Source organism: Brachyistius frenatus, unplaced genomic scaffold (assembly GCF_029030835.1).
Source record: "Brachyistius frenatus isolate BFR_SWC_R1_liver_20210118 unplaced genomic scaffold, ASM2903083v1 Contig_182, whole genome shotgun sequence".
Lineage (NCBI taxonomy): Eukaryota > Metazoa > Chordata > Actinopteri > Embiotocidae > Brachyistius > Brachyistius frenatus.
This window is the reverse complement of record NW_027210781.1, coordinates 96,240-113,018: the sequence shown is the minus strand read 5'-3', so window position 1 is coordinate 113,018 and position 16,779 is coordinate 96,240. Positions and strand designations below refer to the sequence as shown.

Genomic DNA, 16,779 nt, shown 5'->3' with positions numbered 1-16,779 from the left:
CTTAGGAATAGACTTTTAACAGAGTTCTACTATCACAGGGAAAATTGGAAATCAGCTGAATTGTGGTGCGCTGGACTTTGTTTCAAAATGTGCAACTTCCCCGTCTGCAACAACACAACAGCTCCTCGCAACCCCGACTTGACGAATTTGTCTCCACAATTTATTTTTGTTCCCTCAAAATTTGACGCAACATTTGATGTATGCTCTCTACTCAAGCTTCAGGTCAGTGTTGACATTGTAAATGGGGGCATACCAGCCGTCACAAAAACACATGGAACAGATATTGATCAAGTGATGTAACTTGTACTGACTAAAGTTATTGCTTTCCCCCGACTCGGTGCACATCACTGCGCTCCTTTAATGCACAATAGCAATCGTCTCAGAACTTTTTGATCGTCCCTCATAATATCACAGAAAACTTTATACGAGGTGTCCTTTGTTGTTTTAAGTTTGGCTCAAGTCCCATATTGATATGGAGGGGGGCATGTTTTGTGGCTCTGCAACCATCCACCTGGGGGAAATCAGATAACTTGTAAAGGGCCATTTTTATTTAACTTGATGTTATAATTACACGCGTCATACCTTTAAAAATATTGGCAATCGATCACTCAATATCGCACCATATTGACAGTTTTGTGGCCCCTGAAGATCAGGCGTGCAGTTAGACCAGCCAGAGAGATACAACGAGATTTATCTGATGGGAAAATATTGCATTAAAAAGGCCATATTTCTCATTTGCAGACTACAGATTAGTAAAGCAGTTCCCAACAGACTGGTTTTATTTTGAAATCCGCACCAGGAAGTCGAGTTCTTCTAATGGATCAAACATGGCACTTGTCAAACCCGCTGCTGCGCTGCGTGGATTAACGGTGCGGGAGAAGCAACCTGCGAGGAGGCACGAGGATCAGCGGGACTGGACCGCTAAGCTTCTGCCGTGAGAGTAACCGGACGACAGCTCACCGGGACGTTTCCTGCTATTTTATCATAGTCTGATCTATTCTCCTCAATTCTTCTCTGCTTTTGTCTTTTACTCCCGACTGCAGAGGAGACGCACAGTCGAGTTGAGAGGCTGAGCGACGTGTACAGAGACTCGGAGGGAGGGAGGGAGGGAGGGAGGGAGGGAATCCAAAAATCCTTTATTGAAAAGGTTCAGCGGTCTACAATAAGCCAGGAAAGGAGCTGCTGCGGATCTTTAAGAGGTTAATAGCCAACAAACTCTGCCTCACCCACAGGATTTTAAAACGTGGAGTAATCGGACTTTGTCACCCTTTTTACCTGGGATAATTTCTCTCGTGGAATTCTTGCTTCACCTGCACGGGGTGAAAAAAAGAAAGTGGTGAAGAAGAGGCGAGGGACAAGAAGCAAAAAGAAGAAGAAGAAGGAGGGTAAGAGAGGAGGAGGAGGAGGAGGAGGAAGAAGACGGCTGGTGGGCTCGGAGAATCATTCCAGTTTTCTCCCGGATGGGATTCTTCCCTCACCCCGCGGATGGAGGGATGAAACCGGGAGAGAAGAAGAAGAAGACGGGGGAGAGTGAGAACGAGAGCGGAGGGAGGAAACGAGGAGGATGTAGTCGTCGGGCGCTGTGAGAATGCAAAGCGGACGCACCCCTTCGGAAGACAGGAGTGAACTATAAACCCAAACGGAATTTACAGCCACACAAAGGATACGACACACATTTACCTCGACACGTACATATATGGGGATATTCTCTTATCTGGAACATATCTGTGTGGAGTTACAACTATAATCACCGTTATCATTATTTTAATGATGGGATTTGGAGAGATAATTGAGCCCTGACACTCGGTGAACGAAGGAACCGCATCCAGAGAGAGGTGAAGTTTAAACTTCTATTTCGTCTTTTACGCACAAAATGACTGCTCAGTTTTCTCTATCTATCTATCTATCTATCTATCTATCTATCTATCTATCTATCTATCTATCTATCTATCTATCTATCTATCTATCTATCTATCTATCTATCTATCTATCTATCTATCTATCTATCTATCTATCTATCTATCTATCTATCTATCTATTCTTTCTGTCCGTTGGGGCAGGGGAGCAAGGGAATAGTGGTTGTTGAGGGGTAAAGAGTTATTTCTAGATTTCTTGCATAGACATTTAATCTGGATGCTGAAACGGGGCGGGGGGGGGGGGGGGAGGCAGAGCGGGTGTATTTTGATAGCAGGGACGGTGGGGGTGGGGAGGGGGTGCAGGGTTGGGAAAAAAAGGTGCTACTCTGTGAAAGAAAACCAGCAGTGAGAAAATTGCAAGGTCAACAATAGAGCCTGGTACAAGTTCGAAAGGCTTTCTCTGCGTCTGGGGTCGGTGGACCCACACGTACCGGTGGACCCACACGTACCGGTGGACCCAGACGTACCGGTGGACCCACACGTACCGGTGGACCCACACGTACCGGCGATATAGTTTCACTATAGACTACATTTCAGCAGCAGCTCTGCACCCACTTGACTGTGTGTTTGTGCATTTTTGCATGTGTGCGTGTGCACGCGCGCGCGCGAGCTCCACCAGAAAGAATTTAAAACTTGAGCGTGTGCGCGCATCCTGCGTATCCAGCAACCATAAACCCACTTAAATGTCCGCTGCTCCTTTTTCGTGCGCCACACACTGCACCTGTATCTAAAAGACAGCAGAGAGAGGGAGGATAGCTTCAGACAGTGTGCAAAATACTGTGTGTGTGTGTGTGTGTGTGTGTGTGTGTGTGTGTGTGTGTGTGTGTTGATATGCAAAAAATATTGCATGCGTTTGTGTCCGTGCGCGTGCGCAGTGAAAGCCCTGCTTCTATACCTTGTTGGCACAACATTAAACTAGATGATGATGATGATGGAGATGGAGCTGGAGCTTCTGCATTGCCCGCCGTGTGTGTGTGTGTGTGTGTGTGTGTGTGTGTGTGTGTGTGTGTGTGTGTGTGTGTGTGTGTGTGTGTGTGTGTGTGTGTGTGTGTGTGTGTGTGTGTGTGTTTTGGGTGCGTATCTAAGTCTCGTGTCACTTGTCAGTTTCAAATGATAATAATTGTATGCGTGCGCGCGCCCGTCCCGACATCCAACAGTGGACATGTGACACCAGTGGATGAGACGGGAGATAATCGTATCCCCTCCAGTGCGTTTGACACTATAACATATGCATTTTGCATAGACACACGTTGTGGTGAACTTTTTATATTTGTGTCATATTCAACATGAACTAAAGATACAAAATACAACAATACATAAATTGAATAGAAAATGGTTTTAAAAAACGTCCTTTTACCACAGAGACCATGTAGTTAACGGATTTATTGTTGATTTGCTTTGAAGGTCTTTTGTATTTGTTTCCATTGCACAGCTGAGCTGTTCTCAGGTCAAAAGCACCTCAATTGCTTTTAAGATCCTCTTGGAGCTGAGAATATGATACATTTGGGATCTAGGAACACATTAAAATCTCATAATCTACAATATATGAGAAAATTAAATATGAAAGAACTGTAAGGCTTCCATATAATTAGTCTTTAGCAGGAGCTATTTGTGTTGCATGAAGACATGATGAGCCTCGCCTGCTTCTGGGACAATTTACTGACTTGGGATCATGTGGGTTTCATCATATATGACTTCTTTTTTCTTTTTTTTTTTTAAATATTGAGCAGCTGGGAGGTTTAAAAAAAAAAAAAAAAGGAACCAGTTTGGGTTATGCATTCTGCTTGGTCTTTTGGTCTCCTTCTTTATGATAAACATGATGCATGAAATAGTGACTATAGAAAAATGGCAGTGATGAAACTGGCCTTAATAAATGAATACTGTTTATAATTGGAAATGCTACACTGAGGTTTGTTTGTTGTGAACTGAAGCTACTGATCTTGCCAAAAAAATGGCCTCCGACACTGAGCTCTTTGAGACAGGAGTTGTTTCCACATTCATTTAATTTTAATGTGCAGTAAATGAATAGAAATGACCACATTTTTAACCAAACATTTTCCCAATGACGGTCTGTGGAGTTTAATTAGCCTCTAATTTAGGACTGTGACATTTCAGTGTTTGTAAATTGCCCCCCGCCCCCTCTTTTTCTTGTGCCTCTGTCCTTTGCTGGATTGGAGTTTCATCGTTTCATACTGGTACAGTAGCTCACATTGATTGATCAAGGCAATACATTTATGCACACGAGCCACTCATGCTGGTGCTAATGGCCCGTGGACATGGAGGCATTATGCAAATACTTTCCTGGCTCTAGAAAGAGAGTGTGGGTGAATGAGCGAGGGAGAGAAACTGGTGATTTCCAGTCCATTTTAGTTGTATTTATCCTTCTATTTACATCTAAAAAGAGTGGTTTGCCGTGCCATTAGGTTTGGGATGAATGGTAATGCATTTGTGTTTTCAGATTTTACAAAGAAATGTAAGACAGAGGAAGAGTTTTAAAGCTCCTCCTGACTAGTTTTTGACATTTGATTTGATTTACTGGCATCACTGTCAAATTTATCACATTTAAAATTGAGCTTCAGGGTAAACCTCTGGTTGACTTGTGTTACTGTGTTGTTTTTTTGTTTTTTTTGTTTATGTGTTCGTTGCTTTAATAAAAGTTCACTTGTCCGCAGGGCTGATGCAGAAGCAAAAACATCGACCGCATCCTCTATTTTCCCCTTCTCATTATTTTTTGTCTCTTTCACACACACAACCCTCCAAAAAAAAGAAGCCTTATCAGGATGTAGTACAGCAGAGTAAATAGGCTGTAAGGACTTTTCTTTATTCTTTTCCGGGGCGGAGGGGGGTGGGGGGGATTTTTTTTTTTATCATGCCCGTCTTTCTTCTTGCCTTCTGTTTATCTCTCTGCAACTTCCCCCCTCTCTCTTCTTCACTGTGTTTAGCCATCTGACAGAGGGCTGCAGGGTCCTGCGGCGTGGGTGGTGGAGCTCTAATTCAATTTATTCTACTGCTTACAGACAGACAGAGGGAGCAGGGGAGATAGCGAGCGAGCGAGAGCGAGGGACGGAGACCACAGATGTTAGGGAACATTTCCTATTAGCAGTGGAGAGGCAGGCCTTACAGGAAGCTGGCCCTGACACTGTGACAGTTGGATGGCTTCTGTGGCGGACCGAAATCGTGGGCGTGCGTATGAGTGGACGGTCATTATCAACGACATGAAACGACATGTCCTTAAAATGCCATCAGAGAATCCAGAGGGAGAAAACAAAAACAAAAACAAAGCCTTTTCTCCACGACAAAACAAACCTTCGCCTGAAACACACATGAACCGACGCCTGGCTTTCACTGGGTGTTCATGCTGGTATTGACACCATCGACTGGTTGGATAACATGCCGATATACTGTTTTGTTATTTGTTGTATATGATTTTTGAAACAATGTAATCCATCCATGTGTCTGATCATATGTACATATTACTAGGATGTGACACTAATACCCTTCCCTACTGGACGACCATGTGTATTACATGCTTTGCCGTTATAACAGGTTGACCAGAAGTCTTCGTCTGACAGCTGTGACATACATGTCAAAGAGAGAGCTGATCTGCAGCAAAAACTATTCAGCATCTCCCTGAATGTGGTCAAACCACAACCACCGTTAACAACATGAATGTCACTTGCATCCACAAACCCTCCGCTAACTCTGTGAATTCTGCCGCTACAAATATTCAGTACGTTCTCGAGTCTTTAGCGCACACTTGTCAATTTATGTAACATTTAGCCTTTGTTGACACACTGCTTCTTACAAAAGATGAAATATTTGTTTTGGCTGAAGTCTTTTTCTCACTTGATCAGACATTCCACATTCATCCATGTTGAGAGTTAGCATTTGTTTTATTTCTGCACAGCCACTTGGTCAGTTTCCCCGTCTCTGCTCTTGACTGGTTTAGATCCTCCTCCTCCTCACCTTGAACTTCAAAGTCCTCTTCTGTATATGCAGGAATCAGCTCTGGTGTTCCTCAGGGTTTTATCTCGGGTCCTCATCTTTTTGCTTCTGCTTCCACCAGCCGGGCTCTTACCAGGATCCAAGAAAACGAAACACATTACCTAAATGTTAACCCCCATGCAGTGGTTTCTGATTGTAGGGACGATTATGTGCGCTTTAACAAAATATTTACACCGTGTGCAGTGTTTGATTGATAATCACTAGTAAGGTATATAGTTGACTAAAATAGAACAGTGAGAGCAGCCTGGTAAATTAAAGAAAATACATCAATTTAATTCTAAAAACAGGAAAAGACAGTTCTTATGTCATATCACAGTTTATCCAAAAATCTAAGATGATATTTAGTCTCATTGATATTTTGCTCAACCTTATTGCCTTTAACTTTCTAAATACCAAAATGCTGCTACATTAGCATATAAACACAAAACAAGAACTAATGACAACACAATTTACCTGCTGTTTTTTGTTACTACATTCAACTCATATGCAACTATCTAAATACTTTTACGAGTGCTTTAATGTTATTTCCACCCTAATATTCTGAAATAACAGTACGTCATTGCTTTGCTGACACACATAAACTACACTGCTGCAGCGTGTTGGAGCTGTTAAGTTACTCTAAATAAATCACTTGTTGTTTGCCAAAGCGGGATTAGTCGTTGCTGGCTGGTAGCTCTCGTTAAATTTCTGCGTAAAATCCATTACAAAGTCTTTAATTATGTTAGAACAGATTTGGATGTTGTTGTTGTTGTTAATGTTTTGTGTTATGTTCTTGGAAATTCAGCTCGTCAGCTGTGTAGCAGTTTGTCAAAATGTGTGGTAAATAGATTGAATTATGTTCACTTGTGGTCACTGTGAAGTTCTTTTCTTTCTTTCTTTCTTTCTTTCTTTCTTTCTTTCTTTCTTTCTTTCTTTCTTTCTTTCTTTCTTTCTTTCTTTCTTTCTTTCTTTCTTTCTTTCTTTCTTTCTTTCCTTCTTTCCTTCTTTCTTTCTTTCCTTCCTTTCCTTCCTTCCTTCCTTCCTTCCTTCCTTCCTTCCTTCCTGCCTTCCTTCCTTCCTTCCTTCCTTCCTTCTTTCTTTACTTATTTTATTCTTTCCTTCCCTCTTCCCTTCAATAAATTGACTCTCGCCCCCCATTAACTATTCCCCCCCACCCTTGACACAACTGCTGCTTCACAATCACCGTTGACGTGTGTCACACGACATCCTGCTTTGGGGAGGTAGTGAGGCAGATGTTTGTGTGTGTCTGTGTGTGCTTGACGCTGTGAGCATGAGCAGTGGGTGACATGGCAGATGTGAGACATGTTGGGCGATAATGAGCCATGTGCAGCTCAGATAACTCTGTGTTAACGCGACACAATACAGACAGACTTCTGGCTTAGTGCCGACAATCCTACTGCTCTGTCTGTCTGTATATCTTTCTGTACATTATGATGATTGACACACATGCATACAGTATTTTAGGAGCTCATAACGAAGACATTCATGTCAACCGCATTCTCATATCCAAGAAAAATGAAACAAGGAATGAAGGAAGAAAATGTAAACGTCCACTCAACTACATTTCAGAGGGAAATACTGTACTTTCTACTCGATTACATTTATCTAACAGCTTTACTTACTTTTTAGATGAACATTTGACACAATGGATGATATACATTTTTTTTAAGTACATATTGTTAAAAATTAAACCAGGGGTTGTCTAACTTTTTGGCTTCTGATGTCTTACAAACGTAGTCGGGGCCACATTTCAGATGTTTGAGATTTTTAAATAGAATAACCAAACAGGGATTTTCCCTCCAAACTTCTCACCTAGTTTCAGTTCACTAAATGTTGAAATGATCAAATATTGCAGCTAAAAATCTAAGATTAGAGAAAAACTCAAAACAGATTAATGAATTTTCTTTTTCTTTTCCTCAATCATCTCATGATCCCTCAGATCTAATGGTCATATATCATAATATATCAGTCAAAGGGATCAAATCCATTCTGTTAGTGTCAAACATAAACTACATATTGCTGCTTTGTACTTTTTAAATATGATTTTTTTTTTTTGTATGCAGGACTCCAGACTAATGGAACTTTTTTACATTGTTGTATTGGTACTTTTACTAAAATAAAGGATTTGAATACATTTCCACCAGTGTACATGTATAAATCCACAGACACCACAAAGGTCATCTCAGTTAAAAGGAACAAATAACACTGAGAGCAATTCCAAATTTTTCAGCTGTGGCACAAGTGTTGCAGCCCGCACAGAACCCGTTTTCACTGTCAACATAAGACTAATTATAAATATTGCAGCACAGTCGTCACCAGGGTATTACAGCAGACATGGCATTCAATATATGAACTGGCCCACACTCCATAAAACACCACGTCAGATTAACACAAACCAACAGTACAGTAGCTCCTCTGAACAAAACCCAAGGGTGAAATGTGTGAAGCTTTTTATAAATCAGGAGAGATGCTTTGTAGTTTTGCCACTGGAAAATATTGTGAAAATCCCTTTTGTGGACAGCCACAGCAGAATCAGACTTGGTCACAGGCATTTAGAAACTGACATTACACACCTATGATAACACCATCTGAACTATATCACGCTGAATGTGAATGAGTGTAAATTCAGTCAGATGTTAATGGCAGATCATGACTTCACAGGTAGCATTAACAGTCTCCATCCTCACCATCTGCTGCCTCCAGATCAGCTGACAGACCTGCTGAGTTTGTGCAACTCTAGATGCCTGTGAGTCTCTGATAGCAGTGCATTCTGACAATGTGTGTGGCCAAGGTTTTCTGCAGTGGCAATTGTATGTTGTGCCTAACTAACATGTATTCTCCATCGTGTATGATCCGGGTGTTTAGTTTAGTGTTTTGCACAAAATAATTCCTAAATATTTGCCTGCATTTTATCTTTCAAGCTTCTTGCTTTATGACTCTTGGACTTCATTCAACCACAGAATATGTATTGCAGCCGATTGTGTCATACACAATTTTAGTTGTGCTGAATAAACTTCACCTGCAAAAGTCTATTGCTTGGTATGAAATCACGAGCATGATTAGCCAGAAGGAGAACAAACAACAACAAAGAGGAACCACAATTCACTGCCAAAGACAACGCTGGAGAGTGCTTTCATACTCTGTGTTTAGGGTTGGAGAGCATAAATGGTTGATTGCTCTGCAGCCCTATGTTCCTTTCAGTGTAACTGCTCTCATAAATGTAGACTCCTAAAACCCACCTCACTATACAACACTGCACTGGTGGGCCGACTCTTGGTGAGTTTGTTTATTGCCCCTGACCATTTCCATGATTAACCTGCATTTTTTTTAGTAGCTGGAGCATTTACATATTGAATAAAGAGAAAAGGTGTATGTTTTGGTGTTTTCTTCAGACATCAGACAGATTCACCAGAGAAATCCTATCGATTAGAACGGCACTAATACAGACATATTGATAATGGCTTTTTGAAATCCATTCTGAAGCCATTCTGAAATGGAACAATACCAGACATCAGACAGATTCACTTATTCATTACACACAACACATTGGGATGTATCATGTTGATATCGGACTCTATTCCTAGTGTTGCTTAAAACATGGAGATTATGGACAGTAAATGAGGGAACCTAAATGCGAGGCAAATGGGTCAGCAGCACCAGAGAAATCCTATCGATTAGAACTGCACTAATACAGACATATTGATAATGACTTTTTTTTTCTGTTCACACTAGCTTGAAAAATAATGAAAAATACTCTTGAGGGAAAAGTGCCGACTTCCAGCCTCAAGTGTGTTTTTTCAATGTTCACATGTGTATTGAGTGTACCGTGTAGGACTTCAAGCTGTGACTCAACGCTCTGATCAAATAGGCATTGTTCCATTTCAGATATGATGTGAAGTACAGAGCCGAAATAAAACCTGCTGTAATCCTCTTAAGACTGTGCTGCATGGCTTTGTTATGTTGTCCATATAATGTTGGTATGTTAACATTTTCTGAGATCTGAGTATATATCTTTGCAAAATGGCTTATTCACCATGGATAACTACATCATGGAGCTACGTTTAGAAGCGGACATTTCAGTGCCATTGACAGCTTGCTATGCAGCTGCAGCATGTGGATTTGTCAGAACCATGGAGAGCTCAGGATGCAGCTTCACTTTAAAACTAGACATTCCAGGACCACAGACAGCTCATTATACTGGTGCAGCTTGTAGGTAGTTCAGGACCATGGACAGCGCACTATGCCTCTACACTGAAAGACATTTCAGAGCCATGGTCGGCACTTTATGCTGGTACACCTTCTGGTTGTCATATCAGGACCATGGACAGCTCACTCTACCAGTGTAGCTGTAGATATTTCAGAACCATGGTCAGCTCTGTATGCTGGTACACCTTCTGGTTGACACTTCAGGACCATGGACAGCTCAGTAGGCAGCTACACAGACAAAAAGTTCAGTACCATGGACAGCTCACTGGGCTGATTCAGCTTATTGGTAGTTCAGTAACATGGAAAGCTCAACATGCAGCGACACAACAGACATGTCACAGTATTTCTTGGTGAGCCCAGTTCAGTATCACAGACCGTTTTGACACTGTCTGTCATAATGTCAAATCCAAAAAGCAATCAAAAACAAATTTGCTTGACTTTGGCCATACAGTCAGTTAGTATGCCCGTCTTTGTCTTACCATCTATTTTAGCTATATCAACACTATATGAGTACTGTAACTACAATGTTGTTATGGACCTCTTTTATATGTAATTGTTTTTTTCTTAAGTATGTTTGAGGCCTCTATTTCTAACTGGATATAACATTCTGTACTGTATTGATTATTACTCAAAGGCTATTGATTTAATGCTTAAACAGATCACGTTGTATTGTAGTAGTGCTAAGTGAACTGTTGTCCTCCTGCTGATGCATGCCCTTTGCATCTTATGAAACCTCAACAACTCATTGTTCTTTATCTTGTCATTGTGATGACTAGTGAATTATTCTGCTTGCTGGATATGGCCTGGAAGACAGCCCGTAGACCTTTTGATAATGGCATGTGGTTTAATAACAGTGCTCAAGGAAATGTATTGCCCTAACATGTGTAATGATGTGTTGGTGCTAAATTGATGCACAGTATCAGTCTAGGATGTATAAAGTATCTCCATTGTTTGGGGATGTTGACAAGTGAAAGAAATATGAAATAAGAAAACCACGTTTTGGTGATGGTCATCATCAGCAACATCATAATCATTGGCCGCCATGATTATAAAAAATAAAAATAAAAATGGGAGGCTTTCTGTCAATCTAATTGTGATCAATCTAAGCGATGTTCCAACCACCAGGATGAGGAGGTCAGTGGTGATGAACCGTGTTGGTTTTTTTTAGCACCAGAGGGACCAAAAACTGAGTAGATTAAATGTTGCATTTAATTAAGAGGCTTGGGATCAGCAAGTTAGAGATCACTCTTGGTCCATGCCAACAATAGTTGCATTCAGCCGAGCTTGTTAGTGTGTGCCATCTGTTCACACACACAGATTAATGCTACACAGCAGGCCCTTCACTGTGAGAACATTTTCTGGTTTAGCATAGTATAGGCTGCCTTTCAGTAGATCTCATTCCCTGAGTAGGTCTCCGGGTCCAGTGATCCAAAAGGTCACATTCATGGTGAGTGAGGTTTAAGTCAACAATGCAGGGTGTGGGTGAACATTTTGTTTCACATCCATAGTTGTTGCATCTACCCTCCAGACTGGAGGATGTATCTGATACAGTGTGCCATTAAACTCACCTTATGTTCATACTAAATGAACTGTCACTCACATTAGCAGCTCGACTGGTTAAGTGTCAAAAAGAAAATTTATGCTTCAACCAAATTCTTGTTATTCATGAATACAATAGCAGATCATCCATCTACTTTACAGGCAGTAATGACTTCCAAATCACTGCATCCTACTTAGCTAGCTTTTACACTAAATACTATAAATAGCAGCCAGTTAATCCTAGCTGTTGGCTGTGTTTTTATTTATTTTTTTACTCTTTCTTCCTGGCACTAACCTGAGCTCAGCAAGCTGCTACCCTGCAACAAACAATCCAAAAACTGACGACTTGATATATTTGGCTGAGGGATATTAAGATGGCTAGAGGTAGTTGCCATAAACTTAGAGGACACTGCTCAACACAGTCAATTATCTTTAATAAAAACAACTCGGTCCTGGGTTACAGTACATCAAGACTCAAGTGGACTGATTGGGAGGATTGAGTTCCTTGTTTGAATTAGATAAGAAATGCTGTTTGCAAGTTATTGTGAAATCAAAGATTGTAATTTTTGGAAGGAACTTTACTCTCCATCAATAAATTATATTATCCATACCACACACACACACACATTTTACACAACCGCTGGTGCCCCTTCAATACATACGTTTAAGTTTGTGGGCCTCAAGGACCAGGTAACAGCAGATGTGCTCTATTCATTCTTCTTACCTCTTCTAACTTTGAAGTCTCTGTACCAAAACTCAAACTACCACCATTTTTTTGAATGTTGCCAAACATGACACTTTTAATGAAGAGCGTTGCTATGACTAAAATGTTGGAGGGGAGAATTTTAGAGAGACTTGTTGCAATTCAACATTTTCCCAAGAGTCTCTTATCCACAGATCCCAAGGTTGTTTATTTTGGCCTTACAGTTGTGGAGGTGTTTTTCTTCTGGAAATAAAATTAAAAAAAGAATAGCCTGAGGCTTAATTCTTTCTCAGTAGTATACAGTAGTTATAATTTGTTGCTGCTTTTGCAGTTGGTTCTTACTATTCCTGTCACTGACAAATTACTAATGTCCTTTTAAAAGCCATACAATATTTCCATAAAAACTGAATTTATCTGTTCCAAGTTACTGCAGTGGCTCTTTGGGAGGTGAGATCCAAATTAACACCAAAACACACGATTCTCTCACTTCAATCCTCTTCTATAATTCATTGTGTGCGTGTACCTTTAGGGGCTGTTTGTCTATGATAATAAGCTGTCATTTTGTCAGTGAGGATGGCTTGATCTCTCTGCACCCTGCTGACTCTCACACACAAACACACATTTTTGCAACAGACAGATATAGTCGCCTGGAAACCACACACATGGTTGATATCTAATATTTTGTTTTTGCTCTTAATTATTTCGTCCCGAGCCTTAGAGGGATTAACACATCAGTTTTGGGGAGTTTTAAGGTTTAATGACATGCAAAGGGAAATTATGTTCTCATTCCAGATGAACCCCTCAATTTAAATCACTAAAACCAATGCTGTGAACCATCTTACAGTTTATTTACTCATTTCGCAGTTTTAAAAAGACACATTTTTACCTTTCATTAAGATGCATTCTGCAACCATTTGGCTGAGGTTGCTGAGCATGCATCATTCAAGCAAGAGGCCACCTACTACTACAATGATTAAAGTGGGTGTAGTATTGTTGTGCTTCATTTTTGTTGCATTAACTTTGGTAGTTTCAACTGTGATATTTTAGAGCAGGTTCAATAATATAATTGTTTATACATTTGTTGTAATAAGGCTGTTTTTACCCTCTAATTTACAGCTTTAAAATGTCAGAAAAAAAGTGCATTTTCGCTGGCTTGGTGGGGACGAGGAGACCGGATGTATTTCAAATTTCCCCAAAATGTCTCTCATGTATCCCAAAGGTTGTTCATGGTGGCATTACAACTGTGCTGCTGGTGCAGGTTCTTTTTCTTTTTTTCCAGGTGTATTTTATTTTATTTTTTTAAAGACTAGATCTGTGGGTTTAAAAAAAGAGTACCAAATAAAAGAAAAGACACACGACTCGGTTTGTTCCTCTTATGTTGCAAAATATGACAGAACTGTGTGTCAAATAAATACAGATGACCAAATCTAAGTTTTCCAGAGAAACTCTTTGTTACTGTTGCTTATTTCTCCAAATGCAACTTTGGTTAATCTATTGACAGCAATTATTTATCTAAGTTTATTTTCAGACATATTCATGAACACATCACCAAATGTGAAGTTGGCTGTGCTTTTGTTCACACAGCAGTTTGTCAGAGTAACTCTTACTGAGTCTTACTATTATGACGTAAATGTAGAGTTGAAAATTGGCAGAGTGGCCTTCTAATCCTCATATTAGGACCTGCAATCTGCTTATCTAACAGTATCAGCAGTGTCTGATGTGCAGGAAGCAACGAACACACTGTGATTGATGGAGAAGATGGAGAGAGTAGCTGAGTGGGGATTCATGAAGCGCACACATACACATCCCTGCAAGCACACAAAGCTTCCACTTATGTAGGCAAGAATCTGCACGCACATAAACACAGCAAGTTGGCTGACAAAAGGATGTGCAACATTACTGCAGCTGCCCTCTGGGAACTAAAACGAAGGCGTGACTCAACCATTTAGCAGCACCCCGCATGAGTCAGCAAACTTACACGACAGGCATGTGAAACCTCCCTTTTACAACACCTGTACAAACAGCTGGACGTATAAACATGACGAGTAAATTCAGTTTGAACCTATGACCTTAACCTCGACCTCAGCTGGGAGTGGTCAGGTGTCTGACAACAGACTGTCGTACAACAATTTTTTCATAGAGCCTCATATTTTTGTGTTGGCCTTCTACTTGCTTAGCTTACACCTACTGAATATGAGGATGTTTATCAGGTGGACATAGATATAAAAATTGCCTCTATGTAAAACAAGCTGCAAATGCAGCTCTCAAAATTATTATTTGCTAATAAGCCACTAGTAGTTCGAAGTAACCTGCAACCTCCAATTTATGTTTTAAAAAGGCTGTGGGAGGCTGTGGCTCAGATGGTAGAGTGGGAGGTTGGTGGTTCGATCCCCAGCTCCTCCTGTCCACATGCCTGAGTGTCCTTGAGCAAGAAACTCAACCCCAAGTTGCTCTGGATAGCGTCCCATCGGTGTGTGGATGTACTCCTGATGGCGAGCACCTTGCATGGCAGCTCAGTCTCATTATTGTGTGAATGGAAAACAGTGTAAAAGCACTTTGAGACCAATAAAGTGATAAAGTGCTAGACAAGTGAAGACCATTTGCCATATTACAATGTTCAAATTAAAGACAATTTTACGGAATTGGAAAACTCTCTAGACATTTTATTTAACCACTAAATAATTATTTATATTCATATGATATTTTAAATGAAATGTTTATCTTGTTTTTCCCAAATTATAATATATATAATATATAAAATTGTAGACTATCCATCCATCCATCTATTTTCTTCCTCTTATCCGGGGCAACAGGTCGAGCAGGTTTTCCCAGACTTCCCTCTTCCCTGCAACATTTCCCAGCTCATCCTGGAGAATCCCAAAACTTTCCAGATTACATATATATATAATCTCTCCAGCATATTCTGTGTCTGCCCTGGGGTCTCCACGTGCCCACGTGCCCGTAAAACCTCCAAAAGGGAGGCGCCCAGGAGGCATCCTGATCAGATGCCCGTTGTGTAGAGAAGACCGAGACGCAGTTAAAGACGATCAGCAGATCTTCATTGCTCTGTATATCGAGTAAACACACCAGCAGCTGCAATTGTAAAGAAATTGTTTGACTTTAATAAATGTGCAGCAGCTTAAGTGAGAGAGCTGAGTGCACTTTGCTGGGTCGGGGTTTTAACTGAGTCCAGGTAAATTGCAACATAGTGAGTCACAGCCTGTGACCCAGTTGAGCTTTGTTGCTCAGCATGACCTCATTTTGACTGTACAGTAAAACAAATCTGATCCTACTGCAGCTGTTTGCATCCGCCGCGTCACGGCGAGGCAAGACCTAAAAAAAAAAAAAAAACGATTACATTTCCGCTTCATTTCACTGACTTTGAGGTGTGAAAGAAACATCCCTCCTACTTTTAAGGAATGTCTAAATCGTATTCAGCCAGTTCAGGTGTCATAATTAACAACAAGACTTTCCTCAACAAAGATGCAACAGTAAAAATAAAAGCATTGATCATTCTAAAGAAATGACAGTGACACAGCAAATCAATGTGTGTGTGATCTCGGGTGATGTCCAGTTTACAGACAACAGGCTAGTTGACCTTAATCCTGCCATACGTGTGTGTGTGGTTGCATTAGACGTGTCATAAGTAGCACGATAACCAGTGCTCACAAGACCACATGCACGCACACACACACACACACACACACACACACACACACACACACACACACACACACACACACACACACACACACACGGTACGCGGCTGGATAAGCTCGTTAGCAAGGCTTTGGCTCAAAGGAAACATCTGATTGTGGTAACAGTGTCTAGGCATGGTTTTTATCTGTGTGTGTGTGTGTGTGTGTGTGTGTGTGTGTGTGTGTGTGTGTGTGTGTGTGTGTGTGTGTGTGTGTGTGTGTGTGTGTGTGTGAGAGAGAGAGAGAGAGAGAGAGAGAGAGAGAGAGATGATGGGAACGAGTATGATCCCAAAGATGAACTAGAAAGGTGAAACGTCAACTTAAAAACAAGTTGAGTTTAAAGATGTGATTTGCGGTGTGCTACATGATAGCATTGCCACTGGTAGCCTTTAGCACACTGCTAACCAAAGTAGCGTTACTGTTCTATCAGCCTACCTTGTACTTCAGGAACCTGTGAAGTTTGGCATCTCACCACTGCCATCAGTTTGACGGGGCCAGCTTTAATCTTGTGATAAACCACTGTTGAGTACACCAGACTTCGTTAAATAGGTTTGGATTAACATTTAGATTGAGTTATTTACTCTGAATTCTTTCCTTTCCCGCCACACACGACATATTTGCTGTCTTTGCAGTGTAACATCCTGTTTAGTCAATATCCAGTTTTGCACCCGTTTTTAATCCTTCTCCTTCTTGATGTCACCTTTAAAGAAGA

At 40.8% G+C, this 16,779-nt stretch overlaps 1 protein-coding gene across 4 annotated transcripts in view; it reads left to right on the top strand.

Moving 5' to 3' along the window:
* Positions 1 to 1,116: 1,116 nt before the first annotated feature.
* Positions 1,117 to 16,779, top strand: part of lrfn5a (leucine rich repeat and fibronectin type III domain containing 5a) — a 108,689-nt gene continuing 93,026 nt past the window's right edge. For all 4 annotated transcript variants that reach the window (XM_069717845.1, XM_069717846.1, XM_069717843.1 and 1 more), the window contains exon 1: positions 1,117 to 1,835. The gene's annotated coding sequence lies outside the window, so the exon portion shown is untranslated. The remainder of the gene's footprint in view (positions 1,836 to 16,779) is intronic.